This window comes from Anomaloglossus baeobatrachus, chromosome 6 (genome assembly GCF_048569485.1).
Source record: "Anomaloglossus baeobatrachus isolate aAnoBae1 chromosome 6, aAnoBae1.hap1, whole genome shotgun sequence".
NCBI lineage: Eukaryota > Metazoa > Chordata > Amphibia > Anura > Aromobatidae > Anomaloglossus > Anomaloglossus baeobatrachus.
In genome coordinates, this window is record NC_134358.1 from 76,315,833 (window position 1) to 76,339,593 (window position 23,761).

At 50.0% G+C, this 23,761-nt stretch overlaps 1 protein-coding gene across 1 annotated transcript in view; it reads left to right on the plus strand.

Annotated features, from left to right (window-relative positions):
• The first annotated feature begins 3,041 nt into the window (after nt 1–3,041).
• The window catches only part of TP53INP1 (tumor protein p53 inducible nuclear protein 1), a 48,327-nt gene continuing 27,607 nt past the window's right edge, over nt 3,042–23,761 (plus strand). The window contains exon 1 of the mRNA XM_075316227.1: nt 3,042–3,133. The gene's annotated coding sequence lies outside the window, so the exon portion shown is untranslated. The remainder of the gene's footprint in view (nt 3,134–23,761) is intronic.

A 23,761-nucleotide genomic window follows, 5' to 3' on the forward strand; every position in this document is an offset into this window, starting at 1 on the left:
GATAGATAGATAGAGGGATAGACAGATCGCTGCATTTCCCACGGTCGGCAGTGAGTTCACATTACCGGCCGTGGGAAATGACCGGTAATTACCTCTGCTGTCTGCTGCATTCAGCCTGTGTCTGTGACAGTCGCGGCTGGATGGAAGCAGTGCAGGACGCAGGAGCCGGAGCTGTGTGGATTACGCCGGAGCTTTGTTTGGGAGGGGTTAATAAAATGGTGAACGAGGCTTGTTGGTTTTATTTAAAATAAAGGATTTTTGGTGTCTGTGTTTTTTTCACTTTACTTACGGGTTGATCATGTCAGCTGTCACATAGACGCTGCCATGATCAAGCCTGGGGTTAATGGCGGTGGTCCCCCACCATCATTAACCCCTTGTATTACCTTGTCACCACTGCTACACGGTGGCAAGAAGAGCCGAGGACACGCCGGCAGTGCCGCATAATGCATGCGACAGTGCCGGGGCAGCTGCGGCTGATATTCTCGGCTGCCGGAGGGGGAGTGAGGCGGGGGACATTACCCCTGCCCCTCTCCCTCCCCAGCCTGAGAATACCGGGCCGCCGCTGTGTGCTTACCTCGGCTGGACGGTAAATATGCAGCGGAGCCCACGTTCTTTTTTTTCTATATTTCCGTTTTCTTTCTATGTGTGTTCTATGTGTCTGTGTCTATGTGTCTGTGTCTATGTGATCTATGTCTGTGATGTGTTCTGTGTCTGATGTGTGTGTGTTTACTCTGCACGGCTTCCTGTTCCTGTAATGACATCACTTCCCTGCAAAACCGCAAGCAAGTGATGTACATTACCGGAGGTAAACCGCAAAATACCGCAGGGAATAACGCAGGAAAACGCAGTGAACCGCACAGAATTTGCTGCCTGCGTTATTCCCTGCGGGATTTCACGATTAACATTGAGTCAATGGAGTGAAATCCCGCAGCGACGTGCGGAAAAGAAGTGACATGCACTTGTTTTTGCTGCGGGATTCCCGCAGCAAAACATGCAGCTGTCAAATTCCGCACTGGGCTCGCACAGGATTTTTTTTCTCCATAGGATTTGCTGGTGATTCACTGCAGAGATGTTATGAACATTTTCTGCAGCGAAACATGCAGCAAATCCGCGAAAAATCCGGTAAGTGCGCACATAGCCTAAAGGTGGCTTTACACGCTACGAGATCGCTAAAGCGATCTCGTTGGGGTCACGGAATTTGTGACGCACTTCCGGCCGCTTTAGCGATGTCGTTGCGTGTGACACCTATTAGCGATTTTGAATCGTTGCAAAAACGTTCAAAATCGCTAATTGGTGACATGCCCCTCTCTTCTGCAGTAACGATGTTGTTCCTCGTTTCTGCGGCAGCACATATTGCTCCGTGTGACACCGCAGGAACGAGGAACCTCTCCTTACCTGCGTCCTGCCAGCAATGAGGAAGGAAGGAGGTGGGCGGGATGTTCGTCCCGCTCAACTCCGCCCCTCCGCTTTGATTGGGCGTCCGCTTAGTGACATCGCTGTGATGCTGAACGAACCGGCCCCTTAGAAAGGAGGCAGTTCGCCGGTCACAGCGACGTCGCAGGGCAGGTATGTGCGTGTGACGCTGCTGTAGCGATAATGTTTGCTACGGCAGTGATCACCACATATCGGCCGTACGATGGGGGCGGGTGATATCACGCTCGACATCGCTAGCATCGGCTAGCGATGTTGCAGCGTGTAAAGCGGCCTTAAGGCTGTGGTATTTAGACTGACACAGAACCTGACGATGCAAAGCAGCAGAGTTACAGAAGCAGGACAGAAGGGTGTCAGACTTAATCCAGTCTATTGTGCACCGCAGTAGAGTTCAGTATAGAACAGGACGCGCACGCTCACAGTTCTCTTTTTTTTTTAGCCTAATGGAAAAACTGGGCCAATGGCCCATAACATATTTGAGCATGGCTGACCCACCCACAACTGTCCTGCGGACAACGTCTATGCCCCATCCCGCTGACCCCCTCCCCCCACTCCGTCCTGCTGAACCCCCAACACTCCGTCCTCCTGAACCACTCTATACCCCCTACACGCCATCCTGTTGACCCCTCCCTACACAATCCTGATGACCCACCAACACCCATCCTGCTGACTCCCTCTATACCCCCTCCTGCGGACCCACTCCCTCATCCTGCTGTCCTCCCCTCCCCCAACACACAGTCCTGCTGTCCTCCCCTCCCCCAAACACACAGTCCTGCTGTCCTCCCCTCCCCCAAACACACAGTCCTGCTGTCCTCCCCTCCCCCAAACACACAGTCCTGCTGTCCTCCCCTCCCCCAAACACACAGTCCTGCTGTCCTCCCCTCCCCCAAACACACAGTCCTGCTGTCCTCCCCTCCCCCAAACACACAGTCCTGCTGTCCTCCCCTCCCCCAAACACACAGTCCTGCTGTCCTCCCCTCCCCCAAACACACAGTCCTGCTGTCCTCCCCTCCCCAAAAAACACACAGTCCTGCTGTCCTCCACTCCCCCAAACACACAGTCCTGCTGTCCTCCCCTCCCCCAAACACAGTCCTGCTGTCCTCCCCTCCCCCCTCCCCCAAACACACAGTCCTGCTGTCCTCCCCCCCCAACACACAGTCCTGCTGTCCTCCCCCCGACAACACACAGTCCTGCTGATGCTGACGCCTTTATACCCCGTCCTGTTATCCTCCCCCCACACTCCGTCCTGCTGACCCCTCTACACCCCATCCTACTGGCCTCCCCCCTTACACTCCATTCCGTTGACCTCCTATATAACCAGTCCTGCTGAGCCCCGTACACCCACCCTCCCTATACCCCGTCCTGCTGTGCCCCATCCGTCCAGCTGTCCTCCCCCGACACTCCGATCTCTGCCCGGACTTGCCCTCTCAGCTGCACATTGATTGACAGCTAAGCTTGTGTATAAGCCTCGCCGTTCGAGTCACGTGCGTTAACGACAGCCCGCCCGCTGCATCGGATTGGTCAGCGGCCTCCAGCAACGTCACGACCCGATCAGCTGTTTGCAAACTGAGTTGTACAACAACAAAAGCTTCATCAGTCGGAAGACGAGAAGCAAACGGAGAAGAAGCGTCCGCTCCCCGCCACCTGTGACTGCTGAGAAACGCTGACAGGTGCTTACAACTACCTCAGTAACGGACAGCGAGTGAGTAATAACGGAGGCGCCTCGCACTTGTCTTGTTGGCAGCGGCTGTGAGAGGAAACTTTTCCATGGGCTGCCGGGCTGGTGTCCGGTGTGACCGTTGGGGATGGAATGTTGACCCGCGCGCGGCTGTTTAGAACGTTTGTATTTCAGAACGTTGGCGTTTTAGACCGTTTGTATTTTAGACCGTTTGTGTTGTGAACCCTCATCTGGACGTTGTGTCCGCGCTGTTGCTTTCCTTTTTACAAGTAGCTGCCCCTTTTCTTTGTGTGACATGATGACGTTATGGGATGGAGTGGTTTATAACTGGACTCCACCCATACTGCTTCTCCCTACCTATCGAGCGTCCTTTAACTGGTGACGTCATGTGTACGCAGTAATGACGTCCACGCCTAAACCCCGCCTTCTTTACTTTGATTTCACTGTTGTAGGTGTCAGCAAGTTAAAAGCTCCACGTTGTTTTATTAAAGGGAACCTGTCAGCAGAAATTTCGCAATTAAACATAAAAGTTTCCCCTTCTGCAGCTCCTGGGCTGCATTCTAGAAGGGTTCCTGTTATTATTGTGCCCCCTTTGAGACCTAAATAAACACTATAAATTCTTACCTTTTTGTATGCTAATGTGGTTTTTATGGTCACGGGGGCGGGCTGTATTTCATCTGTTATTCGCACCCCTGCCGCTGTACGCCATCCCCCATTGCTCATTTACATACATGAGGATGCCCCCCTCATGTAACTGTGTGCTCCGGAGGTCTCACGTGACTCGCCCACCCCAGGGCTATGGGACACCCGGTGCCGGGCCGGACTAGTCCGGTGGTAGTCCGTGGTGGCTGGGCCCAGCTCCGTGGCCCTGGTGGGTGTCAGTAAATATGTGGCTTGCTTGTTAATGTTTGTGTTCGTGACGCCACCTGTGGTATGCGGCTAATAAGCCGCCGCTGCTGTGTGAGGCCTCCGGGATGATGTTATGGCAGCAATGGTAGTACTGCTCCCCACAGGTGGAGCAATGCCCGGGGCACAGTTGGTGCTTGGGAATGTCTATGCAGGTGAAATAACTGAGGCAACTTCAGAGGTGCAGTTCAAGTTCTTTACTCACAGTTCTTGTCAGGGCAGGCAGGACCCTTGGACTGCTGTGACCGCTGTCAGGAACCTCCGTCTTCTGGGTGATTCAGAGCGTGAAATCCGGTACCCTCCGCTTAGTGTCTCCTTCTCTGCTGTCTTCACTAGCCTTGCCCGAGTTTGGATGGCCCTGGCTTGGCCTCCACTACAGCCTCCAGGCTGGGGGGTCACCTGTCGGCTGAGTACCCCTTTTCTGAAGGTCTGCTATGGGTTCTGGCCCTGGGAGCTTACAACGTCCCTGGGCCTCGGTTTTTACTGTTTGGAGATTGTCTTTGCACTCCTCCAGTCTCTAGGGACCGTCCCCTGTCGCAGCTAATCACTCCACCGATGTCACTGTGGATCAGGCCACCGCAGCCTGCAGCTACTCGTAGCGCCTCTGGGCCCTCGGCTTCGGTACCCAACAAGGACAGCTCGTGGTACCTACAGGACTACCCGCGGCCCTGCGACCCTTTCTTGCCTTCTCTTCTTTCTCCTCCTTGCCTGCTTCCAGCAGGCCTCCTCCTCCCTCCTTTCTCTCGTTCTTCTTCTCCAACTACATGCTCACTCCTCACTCTCACTCCCCGAGCTAACTGACTAAACTTGACCTTCCTATCTCGGTCTGCTCTCCTTGGCTCCTCCCACCTCCCCAGTTGCTAAGCAGTAACCTATGGGAGCAGGGATGGGTCTTACGGCCCCTCCCAGCATGCAGCATGGGAGGGTTGCCTGCCACTTTCCCTGGTCCTGTGTGTCCCTAGCAATGGGTGTAGTGTGGATTTACCAGGGGACCGGAGTTCACTCTCTTCCTCTCCCAGAATGGGCATCACACCGCAGGTGGGGTGCAATGACCTGTGGCGACGGAAGCCTCAGGGGCGCCACACTCCCCCACAGCAAATCCCAGCACGTCCTCGGGCTGAAAAACAACAAAAACATGTGGAGAAACTGCAAAAACATTTTTGTATGCAATAACCTAAAACAGTAAAACATTTCTTCCCTTTATGGGAGGCACATATCATGAACGTTGCAAACTTCTTATAAAGAAAACTCTAAGTGTGCACTTCCAGTTCATTGCACGGTTCAAGCAAATCCCCCATAATTCTGGTAGGGGGCACAACGGGTGCAACTAATTACATTTTTGGCTACTACAAGTCCAGTAGCCCGGCAGTTCGTTTCTTTCAATCAAACAAAATGACATAATCAACCAGCCATTAAGTCCAATGGCCTGGTTACATAGGACACATAAACAACATACCAGCCACTAAGTCCAGTGGCCTGGTATGACATGCCACATACACTTCCACCGGGGCCCACATTCCAGTTCAGTGGCCCGGTAGCACATAACATGGGGGGTGACGTCTTCAAAAAGAATAAGGGGCAAAACACAGGGACTTCTTCAAAAAGAATGAGGGGCTATGTACAACTTGGCAGCTCTTCATCTTCCTTACTCTCGAGGATAGATGTCAGGATCCCACTCCGGCATGGCTCCTGGCAGCAGGTACGCTGATGAGATCATCGTCTGGGTCCCTTGAGCACTGGTCCCTGACCTTCTGCGCTGTCCTGCAGCCTGGGTTGGAGTGGGGCTGCCTGTAGGCGTTGCGCGGCGCTGCTGTAGAGGGCTGCTTGTCTGCAGGGGGCTATTGCTGTGGTCTCTAGGGCCCTGCTTTGGCCGGGCACCCTGCATCACACGCGCCATGGAGATCCTGGTCTGCGTCTCCTGGGTAACTGTTGCAGGCCGGCTGCAATGTTCTGCGGCCTGGGTCCGTCTTGAGGTGGCGCTGCTGCTTGGGGAGATGCTGCGCTCTTGTGCTGTGCGGCGCCACTCTGGCTCTTCTGGGGCCGCTTCTTCCTGCACAATGTGCACATGCAGCGCATACCACCCGCGGTCCCCCATCAGCCGGGTATACTCCACCTCATCACCCGGCTTGGCGTCGCGCCCTGGGTGGCCTCTGGGCAGGTGCTCCTCAATGTCTCTCCGGGCTACAAACACATATTTGCCCAGGCCAGGCTCCCGGATGAAGCCCCAGCCACCTTTCTGCCGGAAATCGACTACGGTGCCCCGTTTCACCGGGCACTCAGTTCTCTTCAGGGCCTTCCTGACCTCTTCCTTGGAGGCCAGATTGGCGACTTCTCGGGCCCTTCTTTTCTCTTCCCGGAGTTCCCGCTCCCGCTGGTACTCAACCACCAGCCTCCGGCACGTCAGCTCGTTGGCCAGGGGAGTTTCCTTGGGGCGCAGCGGCCGCTGCAGTCCCTTGGTTTCTATGGGCGCCGCGTCCCAGTTCACTCCCGGGGATGCCATTCCCAGAAGGCTCACAGGGGGACTCGGCAGGGGGCCCACTAGTGGTTCAGGGTCCACCCCTCCCCAGGCTCCGTCTGCGGGGGTCTCAGGCAGGCCTCCGGTGCCCCACCGGGCGTCAGCGGGTCCGGCGGGGGAGGCCAGGGGGTCGGTGAAGTGACCGGTCAGGGGCGCGTGGCGGGGCCATGGGTCCGGACGGGTCGGGGTTTCCGTTAGCTCACCCTTTTGCTGCTCCGCGGCATCCATCCACCGGCCCAGGCCTTCCGGTATCAGCGGTGTCTCTCTCTGCCGGTCTGCTTCCACCTCCACGCTGCTCAGCCTCTGGGCCAGGACTCGCACTTCCTCTCTCAGCAGGTCCAGCTCGGGATCCTCTCCTCCGGTCCCTGGTGCACCTCGCTGCAGCTCCTCCGCCATGCTTCCGACCTGGTAAATGCTGCCTGGAACACTGCTCGAGTGCTCGACCACGCCACTCGGCTGCACCCTTTCCCTTCTTGGAGGCGGGGCCGGGGGCTGTACGAGTAGCTGGCGCCAGACTGGCGCCCAGCCCATCATGGCCGGCAATACTCCGCTTGCGATAAGGTACATTTTCGTTGTCTGCTGGTCTGGCTTTTTAAACTCTGTCTGCCAGCCGGCCAGCTTGTTTGGTCACCACTTCTTTTTCTTCCGCTTTCTATGGCGGGCACCGCTTCGCGCGCTTTTCTTGGACAAGGGGGCGGGGCTTCTCTTCGCGCCCTTTCTTCTTTCACGCCTCCCTTCTTCCCGCGCTCAGTGGCTTCAATGGCGGCAGTTCTTCACAATGACACAGTCTTTTTCACGATTCTTCAGGCGCACAGTACTCGGTGTGACCGGGCACGAAATCCTGTTCGTGACGCCAAAAGTTGACTCGCCCACCCCAGGGCTATGGGACACCCGGTGCCGGGCCGGACTAGTCCGGTGGTAGTCCGTGGTGGCTGGGCCCGGCTCCGTGGCCCTGGTGGGTGTCAGTAAATATGTGGCTTGCTTGTTAATGTTTGTGTTCGTGACGCCACCTGTGGTATGCGGCTAATAAGCCGCCGCTGCTGTGTGAGGCCTCCGGGATGATGTTATGGCAGCAATGGTAGTACTGCTCCCCACAGGTGGAGCAATGCCCGGGGCACAGTTGGTGCTTGGGAATGTCTATGCAGGTGAAATAACTGAGGCAACTTCAGAGGTGCAGTTCAAGTTCTTTACTCACAGTTCTTGTCAGGGCAGGCAGGACCCTTGGACTGCTGTGACCGCTGTCAGGGACCTCCGTCTTCTGGGTGATTCAGAGCGTGAAATCCGGTACCCTCCGCTTAGTGTCTCCTTCTCTGCTGTCTTCACTAGCCTTGCCCGAGTTTGGATGGCCCTGGCTTGGCCTCCACTACAGCCTCCAGGCTGGGGGGTCACCTGTCGGCTGAGTACCCCTTTTCTGAAGGTCTGCTATGGGTTCTGGCCCTGGGAGCTTACAACGTCCCTGGGCCTCGGTTTTTACTGTTTGGAGATTGTCTTTGCACTCCTCCAGTCTCTAGGGACCGTCCCCTGTCGCAGCTAATCACTCCACCGATGTCACTGTGGATCAGGCCACCGCAGCCTGCAGCTACCCGTAGCGCCTCTGGGCCCTCGGCTTCGGTACCCAACAAGGACAGCTCGTGGTACCTACAGGACTACCTGCGGCCCTGCGACCCTTTCTTGCCTTCTCTTCTTTCTCCTCCTTGCCTGCTTCCAGCAGGCCTCCTCCTCCCTCCTTTCTCTCGTTCTTCTTCTCCAACTACATGCTCACTCCTCACTCTCTCACTCCCCGAGCTAACTGACTAAACTTGACCTTCCTATCTCTGTCTGCTCTCCTTGGCTCCTCCCACCTCCCCAGTTGCTAAGCAGTAACCTATGGGAGCAGGGATGGGTCTTACGGCCCCTCCCAGCATGCAGCATGGGAGGGTTGCCTTCCACTTTCCCTGGTCCTGTGTGTCCCTAGCAATGGGTGTAGTGTGGATTTACCAGGGGACCGGAGTTCACTCTCTTCCTCTCCCAGAATGGGCATCACACCGCAGGTGGGGTGCAATGACCTGTGGCGACGGAAGCCTCAGGGGCGCCACATCACGCATGCCCAGTGGCACTCTCGCTAGACTGAGCACTGTGCAAAGCATGAACGCTGGTGAGGTGATTGCGCAGGCGCGAGATTATGGGCGGCACTGTGATTGTCATCAGCAGCGTCATCCAAGTACCCACCCATAATCTCGTGCCCGCGTTTCTCCCTCTGCCTCCACTGTTATGCGCAAGCGGTGGCCATATGAACCGTGTTACCTACCCTGGAGCAGGAAATAGATGTGAGGAGCAGCACACCACCGATCAATAAAGGAGACGTGCTTGCGTATAATGGTGGAGGCAGAGGGAAAAGCGCGGGCACGAGATTATGGGCGGGTACTTGCATGACGCTGCTGATGACAATCACAGCGCCGCCCATAATCTCGCGCCTGCGCAATCACCTCACCAGCGTTTACGCTTTGCACAGTGTTTAGTCCCGCAAGAGTGCCACTGGGCATGCGCGAGACCTCGGGAGGACACAGTTACATGAGGGGGCGTCCTCATGTATGTAAATGAGCAATGGGGGACGGCGTACAGCGGCAGGGGTGCGAATAACGGATGAAATACAGCCCGCCCCCGTGACCATAAAAACACATTAGCATACAAAAAGGTAAGAATTTATAACGTGTTTTAGGTCTCAAAGGGGGCACAATAGTAACATGAACCTTTCTAGAATGCAGCCCAGGAGCTGCAGAGGGGGAATCTTTTAGTTTAATTGCGAAAATTCTGCTGACAGGTTCCCTTTAAGTGAAAGATCCTTCACTTTTATTATAGTGCTTGTGTTATGTCATTAGAGTGTATCTAAGCAGTGGTATCTATATGTTATACGGTAGCCACATAAAGTTCACATTGAGAGGCTTGTAGCCACTGTTTGCCCATGAATAATACAACTGTGACTCTACTGATAAGAATTCAAGCACTCTGGATTTTGGTTTGAGTTGCATGTGTCAAACTGCACCTAAAATGGAGTCCGTCAGCAGGATTTGATATGTAATCTGAGTGCAGTATGGGGTAGAGGCAGAGATCCTGATTCCAGTGATGGCACTTATTAGGCTTTGTGCTGCTGTTTCAATAGTGTTTTAATGAGCAGTAGATTCTCACTACAGTTCTAGGGGTCTTGTGCCTCCTTGTCTACTTGTTCTGTGTACTGTGCTCCGACCACTGATTAGCAATTTTTAGCTTATAAACTATGTATAGAGAGAGCTGCCAATCAGTGGAGTTATGAAAGGGTCAGCATTCAGAGCATAACTAGATCTGCAACAGAGAAAACTGCAATTGTATCAAAATGACAGTATACAGACCAGCAAGTAACACATTGCAGGAATCTGGGTCCCAGCCCCTTCATCATGATGCTCTCAAATCAAATAGAAAATATCTGGCAACAAATTCCCATTAATAATAATAAATTAATAAAAAAGCATTAAGACTAACTGCACAGTTTGTTTTCGATTTAATGACAAGAGATGACGTGTAGTCCTAACCTGTGTGATAGACCTGGAGTCGTCCATCTGTCCCCTGGCTTCCTTTTCCGGTGAGGAGTGGGGTATTAGGTGACCATTGCATCCAATCAGTGGTCACCTGATACCCCCCCCCCCCTTCCTCAAAAGTATAGAGGAGTGACATGTGTACATAAGTATATTCATGTATTGTTTTTGCTTTTGTTTTTTGTTTTGTTTTTTTTTTTTTTGTTGTTTTTTTTTTTTAACATTGCATTATAGGCAATCTCATGAATGATTGCTGGGGTCTGATCTCTGAGGTTCCCACTAATCATGAGGACAGGTTAACACGTGCGTATAAAACTCGTCAGATTCATCCAGAAATGGCCAATTTTTATTTTTATATCATTTTTCTCCCTTGTCATCCATTTTCAGTATGTGTGTGTGTGTGTGTGTGTGTGTGTGTGTGTGTGTGTGTGTGTGTGTGTGTGTGTGTGTGTGTGTGTGTGTGTATGTATGTACATACACACAGTGTGGCCCTGATCCACTCTCGCCTTGACTACTGTAACTCTCAATTAATTGGCCTCCCCCTAACTAGACTCTCTCCTCTACAGTCCATCCTTAATGCAGCAGCCAGGGTCACCTATCTGGCTAACTGTTAGGCTGTGTTCACACACTGCGTTTTTTACCTGCGTTTTTGGTCCGTTTTTGGTCCGTTTTTGCTGCAGAAATTTCTTGAGAAATTCTTGTAACCTTTCTGCAGACATTCCCCAGCAAAACCTATGGCAAAAAAAATTAGCTGTGCACACACTGCGTTTTTTTCTTAAGAAAATTCTTTCAGTAGATTTTCTTAAGAAAAAGAATGAGCATGTCACTTCTTTTCTGCAGCTAACTGCGTTTTTTGCCATAGATAATTGGCACAATAACGCAGGGAGCAACCAGCGGTAAAAACGCACCAAAAACGGACCTAAAACGGACCTAAAACGGACCAAAAACGCACCGAAAACGCGGCAAAAACGCAGGTGCGTTTTTGGTGCGTTTTTTAACACAGGTGCACTCTTAAGAAATTTCTTAAGAAATTTCTTAAGAAAAATCATTTTTCTAGTGTGAACATAGCCTAACTCGGATGCCTCTGCTCTGTGCCGGTCATTGCACTTGTTTCCCCTTATATCACAGGATCCAATTCAAACTGCTTGTTCTCACCCACAAAGCTCTCTACAATGCAGCACCCCCTACATCTCCACCCTCCTCTCTGTCTATCACCCTACCCATTCCCTACGCTCTGGAAATGACTTTTGACTAATATCCAAACTAATCCGAACCTCCCACTCCCGGATCCAAGACTTCCCCCGAGCTGCACCAAACCTCTGGAACGCTCTACCAGAAGAAGCTAGGACGAATCACAACTTACTCAGCTTCTGACGCTCCCGAAAAATGCTTCTTTTTAGGGTGGCCTATCACACTCCCTAATCGCCTCCAATTCACATAGTCCCTCTACAACTTCTCACAACATAACCACACGTCAAACTCCATGGCACCCAAATGCATCTCAAGGTTGTGGCCAACTGGTCCAGGCAGCCATTATCTATCCCTCATTTCCTTGAGATGGCTGGATTGTCATTGTAAATAAGCCCCTGTACCTTGCCCCCCCCCCATCTCATTGTAGATTATAAGCTTTATAAGCTCTCACGAGCAGGGTTGTCTGTTTTTCATACTCTAATTATTGTATTTTCTATAACTGTTATTCGTTTATATACGAACCTCCTGAATTGTACAGCGCTGTGGAATATGTTGGCGCTATAGAGATAAAGATTTATTAATAATAATAATATTATTGTATGTATATTATATAATATATTTATTGAACTTGGATGACAAGGGACAAAAAGTGTAAAAATAAAAATTTGTCAGTTTCTGGATGAAACTGATGAGTTTTATACACACGGGTTAACCTGTCCTCGTGATTAGTGGGGACCCCAGAGATAGATATGTAGGTATCGATACCATACACTCCTCCTGTTCCAGCAGTGTATACTCTACCGGTGCACTCTGTGAGGCTGACGACAGGTAGAGTAAATACACTGCTGGAATCCCGCTGGCACGGGAGAGGAGTATGAGGTTTTTTTTTATTAATATTATTATTATTAATATTATTATTATTGCAAATGCGAAGTGGTTGCTCTATTAGTGGACAACACCTTAAATAATTTACAACTCACATTGCAGTTCTGTTACTGACCCATAAAAAAAAATAATAAAAAATAAAATGGATGCGTTGCTAGGTTTTTTTATGGCATCCAACTCCACCCCTCCTCCCGTTTTTTCATCTGCACTGCCCAATTAAATAACATAGGTCCTAGTGCTGTCCAATTTTCTTATGGACTGCGCTCGGACGGAAGATACGATCTTGTGAAGAAGCCCTGAGAATGAAGACAACACAACGCTACTTCGGTATTGCATTGTGTTGAGTTTTCTCTTCACAATGGCGCCCCCAGCCAGGCTGTGCTGGGAACTACACCTCTCTCCGTCTGCTTGTACGGAGCTGCGCTGCTGCAGGTGGCTGGAAAAACTGTGAGATTGCAGTTCGCCTTTTGACCAGGGTGTGCCATTTTGATTTTGTATTTTTCTATTTTTGTGCCTGAGATATGGATCACTCTTCCTTTTTATACCTTGTATGTAAATCTAGGCTTATTGGTCCTTAAGAAAAAAAAAACAAACACCAGAAGAGAATAGTTGAGGATCACACCCCACTCCGCTAAGAAAACTATATTTATATATAGTGTAATATATATACAGGTGGTTGTGCAGGGCTGAACTTCACAACTCCATCAACTGTTACTGGCTTTTGTAGATCATATCTACATTTATTTGAATTGGAGCTGATCTGCAGCACCCGATGTCCCCGAAACTCCACTGTTGTCCACTAGTGATGACCGAACACTACCATTCTTGGGTACTCGACACTTGTAATGAGCGATTGGACACTTGGACTGGCATAACTCGAGTACCCGAGTGTAATGGAAGTCAAAGGGGAACTCAAGTGGTTTTCTGGAAAAATGCTTGAGTTCCCCATTGTCTTCCATTATACTCAAGTTGCACCCGTCTGAGCCTTCGACTGCTTGTCACAAGTACCGAGCACCCTAGCATGGTAGTGCTCACCCATCACTAGTTATGAGTACAGAGCACCCTAGCATGGTAATGCTCACCCATCACTAGTTATGAGTACCGAGCACCCTAGCATGGTAGTGCCCGCTCATCACTAGTTACGAGTACCGAGCACCCTAGCATGGTAGTGCCCGCTCATCACTAGTTACGAGTACTGAGCACCCGAGCATGGTAGTGCCCGCTCATCACTAGTTACGAGTACTGAGCACCCGAGCATGGTAGTGCCCGCTCATCACTAGTTACGAGTACAGAGCACCCGAGCATGGTAGTGCCCGCTCATCACTAGTTACGAGTACTGAGCACCCGAGCATGGTAGTGCCCGCTCATCACTAGTTACGAGTACAGAGCACCCGAGCATGGTAGTGCCCGCTCATCACTAGTTACGAGTACCGAGCACCCTAGCATGGTAGTGCCCGCTCATCACTAGTTACGAGTACTGAGCACCCGAGCATGGTAATGCACGCTCATCACTAGTTACGAGTACTGAGCGCACACAAGCATGGTAGTGCCCGCTCATCACTACTGCCAACTCCACTAAACAGTTGATGTCACAGGTCAGTTCAACTCCACAACTATTTGCATCCAGCCACTGCAATAGCTAATAACATCTGACCAGTGGGGATGCCAGGTGTCGCACCCTCCCCGATCTTATATTGAGAATCTTAAGGATAAGTGATCTGTATCCTATGCTTAGACAATGGCTTTAATTATATTGCAGTCAAAAGTGCATTACCTATATCCAGAGGGGGAAAAAACTGCTAGATACGCTTCTTTTGTTGGCACTAGGTGGGCATGGGGTATATATACCTTTTTTTTTTTTTTTTGCTTTTGGTCCTGTGAAAGTGTGTGACGAGGTGGGGAGGGGCCTAAAGGCGGCGTTACACGCTACGATATATCGTGCGATCACACCCGCCCCCGTCGTTTGTGCGTCACGGGCAATTCATTGCCCATGGCGCACAATGTCGTTAACCCCGTCACACATACTTACCTCCCTAACGACGTCGCTGTGGGCGGCGAACATCCTCTTCCTGAAGGGGGAGGGACGTTTGGCGTCACAGCGACGTCACACAGCGGCCGCCCAATCGAACCGGAGGAGCGGCCGGAACATCCCGCCCACCTCCTTCCTTCCGCATTGCCGGCGGGACGCAGGTAAGCTGTGTTCGTCGTTCCCGGGGTGTCACACGGTACAATGTGTGCTGCCTCAGGAACGACGAACAACCGGAGCACAGAAGGAGGAACGACATTATGAAAATGAACGACATGTCAACGAGCAACGATAAGGTGAGTATTTTTGCTCGTTCACAGTCGTTCGGAGATGTCACACGCTACGATATATCAAACGATGCCGGATGTGCGTCACAAATTCTGTGACCCCCAACGACATATCATTAGATATATCATACCGTGTAATGCCACCTTTATTCACATAAGCATGTAAACCATAAGTTTCCTAAAACACTTTATTTTTTTTTGTATAATTGCTGCTTGATCCATTTTCCTAGCTTGGACAGGTAGCTGAACTGTGTGTTGACTAAACAAAGGTTGTTATTGTCACTGACAAGTGTTTGTATTTCTTCTGACGTAGATTCCCAGCTCGCAGCGCTGCCTTTATTATATTCTACATGGTCGTGCTGGGTATTCAGACTGACTTCTGGATGGTTTTTAGCCTCTGGCAGAATGTTAGTGTGTGTTAGATATGTATATGTGTATGTAAGTGTGTGTATGCATGTGTGTGTGTGTGTGTGTGTGTATATATATATATATATATATATATATATATATGTGTATGTGTATAAAAAAAATTCTCTGATCTATGCAGTGTGTAAATGTCCTGTATAGATGCAGCACAAGAAGAATCCTCCTATACCCAATACCTAGAATACCCAAAATATTTATTTCCAATATCCAAGTTCAAGGACCTTTACATATTCTTTATTTTTTTGAGAATATCTTTAAAATTAAAATGTGACCATATATATGAGCCACGCTTCGTATATATCTAACGCCAGCCATATGCAGCCATATGCAGAGCAAGGTTGAAGCATGACACAGAGAAGAAATCTTTGGAAACAAATCTTTCAACATACGGAGACTTCAGACAGATGTTATTGTTGGACTCTATTGTTTTGTCTTACGTAGACAGTGGATTTTCAGGAAGAATAACAAACCTTACTTATCACGAAACTTTTCTTGCCCGGATCCCTGCTTATTCTTCAGGCAGATAGATCCAGCCAATCAGTGCTCTTTAACGTGCGCGGACGAATGATACTTAATAACTGCTGTTTTTATCTCCTAAATCAATAATTGGCATATAAATAAGACACTTTGTATATGTGTTCTCAGAGAAATCTGCTTCTGTTACACTCAATTCATGGACAAAAACTCTTTTCTGTTACTATTTCAATAATGACAAAATCTGACAGGTGGTGCTTGTAAAATTCTATGGGGAGGGAGGAGTTATAGAAAGAGACAGATGTTCTCCTGGCACTTGGTGCTCATAAAGCTCTATGGAGAACTATACCTGTCTCTTTGATGGCAAAATCTGTATTTACTGAGAGATTTTACCCACCATAAATTGAAATTGAGAAAAGCTAATTTCTCTGATAAGGTGTCTCACAGTTGTGGCATATTATTTTTTTTTTTATTTTTTTTTTCTTCACCTGATTTTTATGAAGGGGGGAAAATGGTAGTCTTTTTTAAAGGGGTCTTCAAGTTTCAGAAACCCACTGCCCCCTCCTGACTGCAGTGTTTTTGTTTTTTTTTTTGTTTTTTTTGAATAAAATTAAAAGCCAGACTATGCTGAGTACACAGGCTACAGCGCTAACAGAAGACCGTGGGGCCCCTGGTGTGTGTGTGTGTGTGTGTGTGTGTGTGTGTGTGTGTGTGTGGCTGGCTTTTTTTTTTTTTTTTTTTTCTCTCCCTTATTTATAGACTAACCGCAGCTGAGTACAGAAGTTTTCCAAAACTGGAAAATCCCTTTTGAGATATTGTACCATGTAAAAAGGCCGATCCCATACAGAGGATGATGGAATGGCAGATAATGTGGCGCCCCTGCGGCCTCATGCGCCACAGGGTACTGCACATCACTCGAGCTGCAGTATTCATCGCGAATACGGAGCAGGTCGTCACTGGTAACAATTGCAACCACACTCAACCAACACATAACACGGGGGTTCTGTCACTGGGACTGGGCTAGGGTAGGTGCTGGGGTGGCCATCACGAGGTATGGGACCTATTGCCCACTAGTTCAGGGAGCCGGGAAGTGGGGCACCCAGAGGGGAAGTGAGGAGCCATCTGACACACTATAGGCAGTTAGCACCAGACGGCGTCCGAGTCAGGTCCTACTCCAGGACAGATGCAAACTCACTAGTTATTAGGCATGTGAAATAATAACATCCCTAACTATAAATTAACATTTAATGATAATATTAAAAGGTAAAAAAACACATCGTATAGATAGAATGACCCGGTGCACAGAAGAGAGGGAAACTCAGTCCCTACAATGTCCACTCCCTCCTGCGCCCTACCTAGCCGTGGAGGTTGGCACCCTAAAGATACGTTGTGGTGCCCCCACTCACCGACGGCTGTTCCTGCTATGTCCCCACTAGTTCAGGGAGGCGGGGCACCCACAGGGGAAGTGAGGAGCCATCTGACACTGAAAGGCAGTTAGCACCAGACGGCGTCCGAGTCAGGTCGGACTCCGGAACAGACAAGCACGCAAAGACACTTAAAGTTCCGGGTCCGTGGTCTGGAGACAGAGGCTCGACCCGGGTTCTGAGGAAAGAAGGGGGATCACAGGGTTTGTGGGGAGTGCAGAAGGCACCTGTGACCCGTTCCATGGCCCAGGAGCTGGGGTGGCGAGAAACCATTGAAGGGAGACGCACAGAAGGAACCACCGGCCACAACCTCCCAAGTACTGTATCTGGGGTCGGCTGAGGCCCATCGCAGCATAGCCCGGTACTGCAACGGCGGTGTGCTTCCAGTGAGTAAAAGACCTTGAACTGTTCCGCCTGTGTCGTCCTGTTACTGCCGGCACCCTCCCCATCGCGCCATCAGCGCCTGAGACTCGCCACCATCCCTCCCTGGGGCCATAGCTCTGCCTGTGGAGAGCTGTACCATCCGACTTGCGTTGTCATCCGCCCCAGGAGAGAAGCCCCACAGCGGCGGCTAGCACTGGCCGCACACCACAGGTGGCGTCACAAACAGTTACCCCCCCCCCATCATCCCCATCCCTTTTATTGACACCCGGGGTCACTGAGCCGGGCAAGGCCACCGCAGCGTCCCAGGAGAAGCACCGTGGCCCGGTGACGAGCAACCCCCGACCCCCGTGAGCGCGTGAACTACACTAATCCTAGCTACGATACATGATCTCTGGGCTCTGTAGTTGAAAATCAGGGTTATGTGACTCACTGCAAGAATCACAAACCTCCAAAACCCTACACTTTAATTTTCCTGTATGGGGCCATTAGAGAGATTCTTCTGCTCTCCTCCAGTAGGCCCAAACTAAAGAGCTAGACCCGCTGTGCTATCACATGGAACACTTTGGGAGTTGGCACGTATTGGTTGGTTGTGGCTTCCTCTTTAATAAAAAAAAAAACAAAACAAAAAGTTAAACGAAGAACTTCTGTTACATACACTTGATGGCTACAACTCCCGAAGTGGCACAACGTGCTTGGCGGTTACAGGTCACACTTGAATGTTGTAGCGAGACCTAAAACCTGGTATAAGGCTACTTTCACACATCCGGTTTTTGCTCTGCAGCACAATATGGCGCTCTGCAGCACAATACGGCGCTCTGCAGAAAAACCGCAACCGGTTTTTTTTGCCGCCGGTTGCGTTTTTTTTTTTTTTTTCATAGACTTACATTAGTGCCGTATTGTGCCGCATGGGCTTGCGTTCGGTCCGGTTTTTGCCACATGCGGCAGATTTAGCCGATGCCGCGGGCTGATGGAACGTTTTTGCTCCGGCAAAAAAAACGCATCGCGCCGCATCCGGCCGCTGTGGCGCATTTTTCAATGCATACCTATGGACGCCGGATGCAGCGCGATGCGGAAAAAACCGCATCCGGCCGCCGCATGCGGTTTCTTCCACTGCGCATGCTTAGTAGCGTGCCGCAACCGGAAAAAAACGGACCGGCCGCATGTAAAAACTTATGCAAAGAATGCGGTGTTTTCGCCGCATCCGTTGCATAGGTTTCACAACCGTATTGAGCCGCACTGCTCAAACCGGATGTGTGAAAGTAGCCTAAGACCTGAGTGTTTCAGAAACAGAACTTGAGGTTTTGTTCACGAGTGGTCTGTTACCAGGGTCTATGACTTGTGCAATAATAATTCACAAAACCACCACGTCAAATGGCACCCAAAGTGACTGTTGGTTTTTGCTGGGCGTTTCCAGTTTTGTTGTTCAGATCTGCCCCATGGTTCTGTGACCGTGAAGTTACTACTGGTCTCCAGGTCAGAGATCTCAGCACCATTCCTGGTGTAATGTGCCGCCCATGCAGTGGATCGAATCTCTCGGATCCGGGGGTGGTGATTACTCGTGGATCGAGGGTCTCCAGACCCGGGGGCTAAGGGCCACATTCAAATGCAAAAGGGGGTTATTTACAGTGGAGAGGTATAGTTCGTGACGTCACCCGTGGTGTGCAGTAATTGGGAGTACCCGGGGTGATGGGAGTGGGGCAGCAAGATGATGTTACCCTCCACGGGTAGGGTAGGCCACGGGACTTATGGATGGTGATGCGGGGTGCCGTACAGGGGAGCGCAGGCTCGCTGGTTGCAGGGGTTAATCAGGTACTCTCTCAGCAATGAAGCAGACGCTGACAACAGGATAAATCAAGTCTCTGACTGCCGTTGCCTCTTGGGGGGAGCTCGTCCGCGTCCCGTCCCCTGCAGCACTTCCTGGTGGTCTGTAACCTGCCTCCTGGCGCACAATTTAGATTGTCCGTTGTGGCCCGGTAGCTTCAAGCTTTCTGGGTCCCGCTCCCCACTGTGGCCAAGTGAAGGAGCCTGCTCTCAGGAGCTTACGCTTGGGATTTCAGTGGGCCGCTTGCTAGGAAAGCCCTATCCCCTCGTTGCGCTAGTTTTCCCGATCTCTGAGCTGGGTAAGAACAGTCCATAAAGGCCCTGTCCTCCGCAGGTTAATTGCCGGGTTGCCTGAAGCTTCTCCCATGCCATGTCCGTGTACCCCGCCGTGCCCGTGCCTTCGGTCCTGGACCGGTGATAGGACCAGGCTGCCGACCGTCCTCCTTGACGGGTTCCAGGCACCTAGCCTCAATCCCCTGCGACCGGGGGTCCAACTCCTCTAGGTCCAGACCACTGTCTGCAACCTAGTCTGCTTCTCCCCTGGGAGCTACAACTCCCAGCTTCCTCAGAGCTCCTCACAGCTCGAGGGTTCCTACTCGACTCACTTGACACCTTCCTGCCTGACCCCTAGGTGGGCAGCCCTATTCTAGCTTCAGCAGCCCACTGGTGTGCCTGACAGGTGTGGTGCAGGGTGTATCTAGGATTTGTGAATGCTGGTGGAGGCAGCACTGCAGGATGGAGACCCAGAACCATGGGGGGGTTGAATCCTGTACGAGAAGAGAAAGATTGTGCAGAACCATGTGACGACCTGAATAGTCCAGGGCGTCGCAGTAATATGGACTGGGACAGGGGCTGTTTCTTTACTAACCGCCTACATTCCAGATAAAGACTCAATACGACAGTGCACTAATAAGGGGTCTTCACTTAGGAGAGTTTCAAGTTTACACAGGTCATTGTTGGCTTCATTGCGGAAAGGTCGTTCCATGTCATTTGTCACCTACAGTGCAACATTCTCCGTGGTCTGGAGGAGGGTTACCCCCATCATTGGCTGATTGCTATATCCTTGTGGGTGGAAGGCCCAGCCAGCTCAGCAACTGGCCCTCTGTCCTTGAGGCTAAACCCTATAGCACTTCTAGTCCTTGGGGTCGTTGACCATTTCAGAAACCTTTCCATGCGCCACTTGGTTTAACTTCCAGCACATTGAAAACCTTTGTGATGGACAGGTCCATGTAGGCCTGCAGTCCCTGTGGGCCAACTACAAATTTCACAGGCCCCTCAATCTGCCTCATCATTACCATTGCTCCATCTGGTGGCATGGCACAGCTACATTATTGCTCCATCTGGTGGCATGGCACAGCTACATAATTGCTCCATCTGGTGGCATGGCACAGCTACATCACTGTTGAGGTCTTCACATGTCCCCTCAACGTGCTGATTGGAGGGCAGGGCAGAATACATTAGACAGGCACACCCCATGTATTTAGTGTGTAAACAGTAATGTCATTAAAGTATGTAAAATAAAGAGATAATACAGGACACTGACAACTAAGCCATCTGGTGTGCAAATAACAGTACCACCATAAAATGCAAGTATGGTGGCAAAACTGGTGGTGCCTCAAGTAATGTCTACATAAGTATTATACAGTGTGCAAATAAATGTCATATAGAGTGCAAATACTGCCATCCACATCTGATATTACAGCAATGGATAAAATGTCAATAATACCTGTCTGATACAGTGGAACCTCACTAACGAGTAACCCAGTTAACGAGCATTTCGCTTAACAAGCAAAGCTTTCTGTAAATTTGTAACTGTTTACGAGAAAGCTTTGCTGTATGAGCAAAACACTCACCGCACACACTTCCGGTTCCGTACATCCACCGCGCTCTGACCGGCTCGTGCAGTCCGCACAAAACACACACGCACGCACGCACACACATACAGTATTATGCTCACCTTACCTTCCGTTCCATTGCCGGCCTCATGGTTCTTGTAGTTCGCTGGTACATCGCGACGAGGGAGGAATCCTCATGGCGAACTACAAGACCCAGGAGGCCGGAGATGGAACGGAAGGTAAGGTGAGCATAATATGTGTACCTTCCATTCCATCGCTGGCCTCCTGGGTCCTGTAGTTCGCCGCTCCAAGATGTGTATCTGTAACCATCGCGATGAAGCAGGAACTTCTGCTATCAGCCGCTACTCAAAGGCAGCCCGCTGACCAATCAGAGGCAAGCGGCTCCTACCTTTGATGTCAGCGCTCTGGCAGTGGAAGTTCCTCCCTCGTCGATGATGGTTACCAGATACACATCCTGTACCAGCGAACAGCAAGTCACAGGAGACCGGCGATGGAACGGAAGGTAAGGTGAGCATAATGTGTGTGTGCTTGTGAGTTTGTGCATGTGTGTAATGGCGCAATAGGGGACCAGGATGGGACATATAACAAGTTGTGGAAGGAATTGCCTGCATTGCATTGTTTCCTATGGGAAATCTTGCTTTGCTGAACGAGTAACTTGGTTATCAAGCACAGTAAACCATAAAGAAATTCCTATATTAAAAATTATCAATTTTTATTAGTCATTTTCTAAAAAACTGTCAGTGCAGTCAAAAGAGGAATAGCCACTTAAAAGTGGTTGGGCGGGTGAATGGGAACACGTGCGCCAGATGTCGATATTGAGGATATAGGAGGGGAAGGGGGCCTATCCTAGCCCTATGAATTTCCCCCTACCTACCAGCGGAGTGTAAACACCCTAACATTCGGTGCCCCCGCTCCTCGGCGGCTGTCCCTTACTATCCCTCCAACCATAAAACCACCATCACCAAATAGTGTACGTGCAAAAACGGTGCAGGTCGAAAAAACCTAAAATAGTCTGGGTGACCACTCAGTATTGTTAATACATATATAATCAAGTAGTTCCCCTATCAGGGTGAACCCAAATTGCAATAGTTCCCTTAAGGATAACCAGGAGGTACTTCCATCCCAAACGACACAAACCTAAATAGTCTGGGTAACCACTCTATATTGTTAATACATATCAGATCAAGTAGTTCCCCTATCAGGGTAAACCCAAATTGCAATAATTTCCTTAAGAATAAACAGGCAGTACTTCTATCCTACAGGACATGTTAATACAAATACCAGCTCAAACGCCTGCACACCCATCTCAGGTTATAGTATTTAACATCTCGGAATGATTAAAGTACTTATCATATCCCTTGTCATGTCATATCATAAAATTTATCTCACAATGATTAAAGTACTTATCATATCACTTAGCATATCATCTCAGCATATCATCTCAACGCGTTTCTCCCTCAGGATGTCTGGGGGTTCATCAGGAGATTTTCAGTCTGTAAAGCCGATATCACAATGGAGATACGATTGCTGTGCCTGGTAACGCCACTCTGGACCACAAGAATCTGGGTCCTAGCTCATTAGTGGTATCAGAGGTAATGCCTCATTTGGCCATACACCACCTCCACTTATATCAGCTCGATCAGTGCCATTTTACCCCGCCCCCATGAGGCTTACCGTCCATATTACTTTCATGCGCCGCGCCATTTCGCCGGCGGTCACTTCCGGTATGAAGTCTCTGTGACGTAGGACAGGAAATCAATATTCCCCACCAGGCCTTGCACACACTTCCAGGCCTCCGACGTCACACCGGAAGTTATGACGCGTGGAACGCGCATTGTGTTCCACTTGTAAGGAACACCCTCATAGCAACCAGAGGGTCACATGTAGTGGGAGGATAATTGGCTAGTCACATGACTTTACAAAGAGTGGAACGCACACTGTATATGTCTCATATGGTCTGTATATGTCTCATATGGTCTGTATATGTCTCATATGGTCTGTATATGTCTCATATGGTCTGTATATGTCTCATATGGTCTGTATATGTCTCATATGGTCTGTATATGTCTCATATGGTCTGTATATGTCTCATATGGTCTGTATATGTCTCATATGGTCTGTATATGTCTCATATGGTCTGTATATGTCTCATATGGTCTGTATATGTCTCATATGGTCTGTATATGTCTCATATGGTCTGTATATGTCTCATATGGTCTGTATATGTCCCATCTGAATTGTAAAGCGCTGTGGAATAGGTTTGTGCTATATAAATTAATTAATATGGTTTGGGGAAGGGTAGGTTTCTGGCAAGTTCCCTTTTAACACTTCTGGTGGCTTTCCAGGCATAATGGGATTACCTAGGATTGAAAAATTGAATATGAATTGGCCCATTTAAACCATGTAATTTGGCATGAGAGATCCTGATCCAGTAGATCCACATCATTGGCGCTTGTTTACACAAGTCCTCTCCAGACAATACGAATAGAATGATACTGTATCATGTTATTAACAGCATATTACCCCAGACGATGTGCTCCTGATAACCATTTTATGCTGATGTATAAATGATCTGTAAGCAGTAACTGGAGCAGGAGCCGCGCGGTTCTGTGTGTAGTCGCCGTGCGGCAGCTCCAGTCTCTTCACCGTGCACGGAGCGGTGCTGGTGTGGGACGGCCACACAGCTAACATTGATGACCTCATCTAAAAATCCCTTTTTAGATGACCCAATTTCGAAATGTTAACGAGCGCAGATTAACCATACCCGAGATGATTGGCGCTCGTTTACACAGGCTGAACAATGATGGGAACAGATTGATCATTAATGATGTTATCGGCAGGACATCTGCTTGCACAGAACACTGCGCTGCCAATATCGCATGTTTTTGTTTTTTTAATGCTTGCATAAG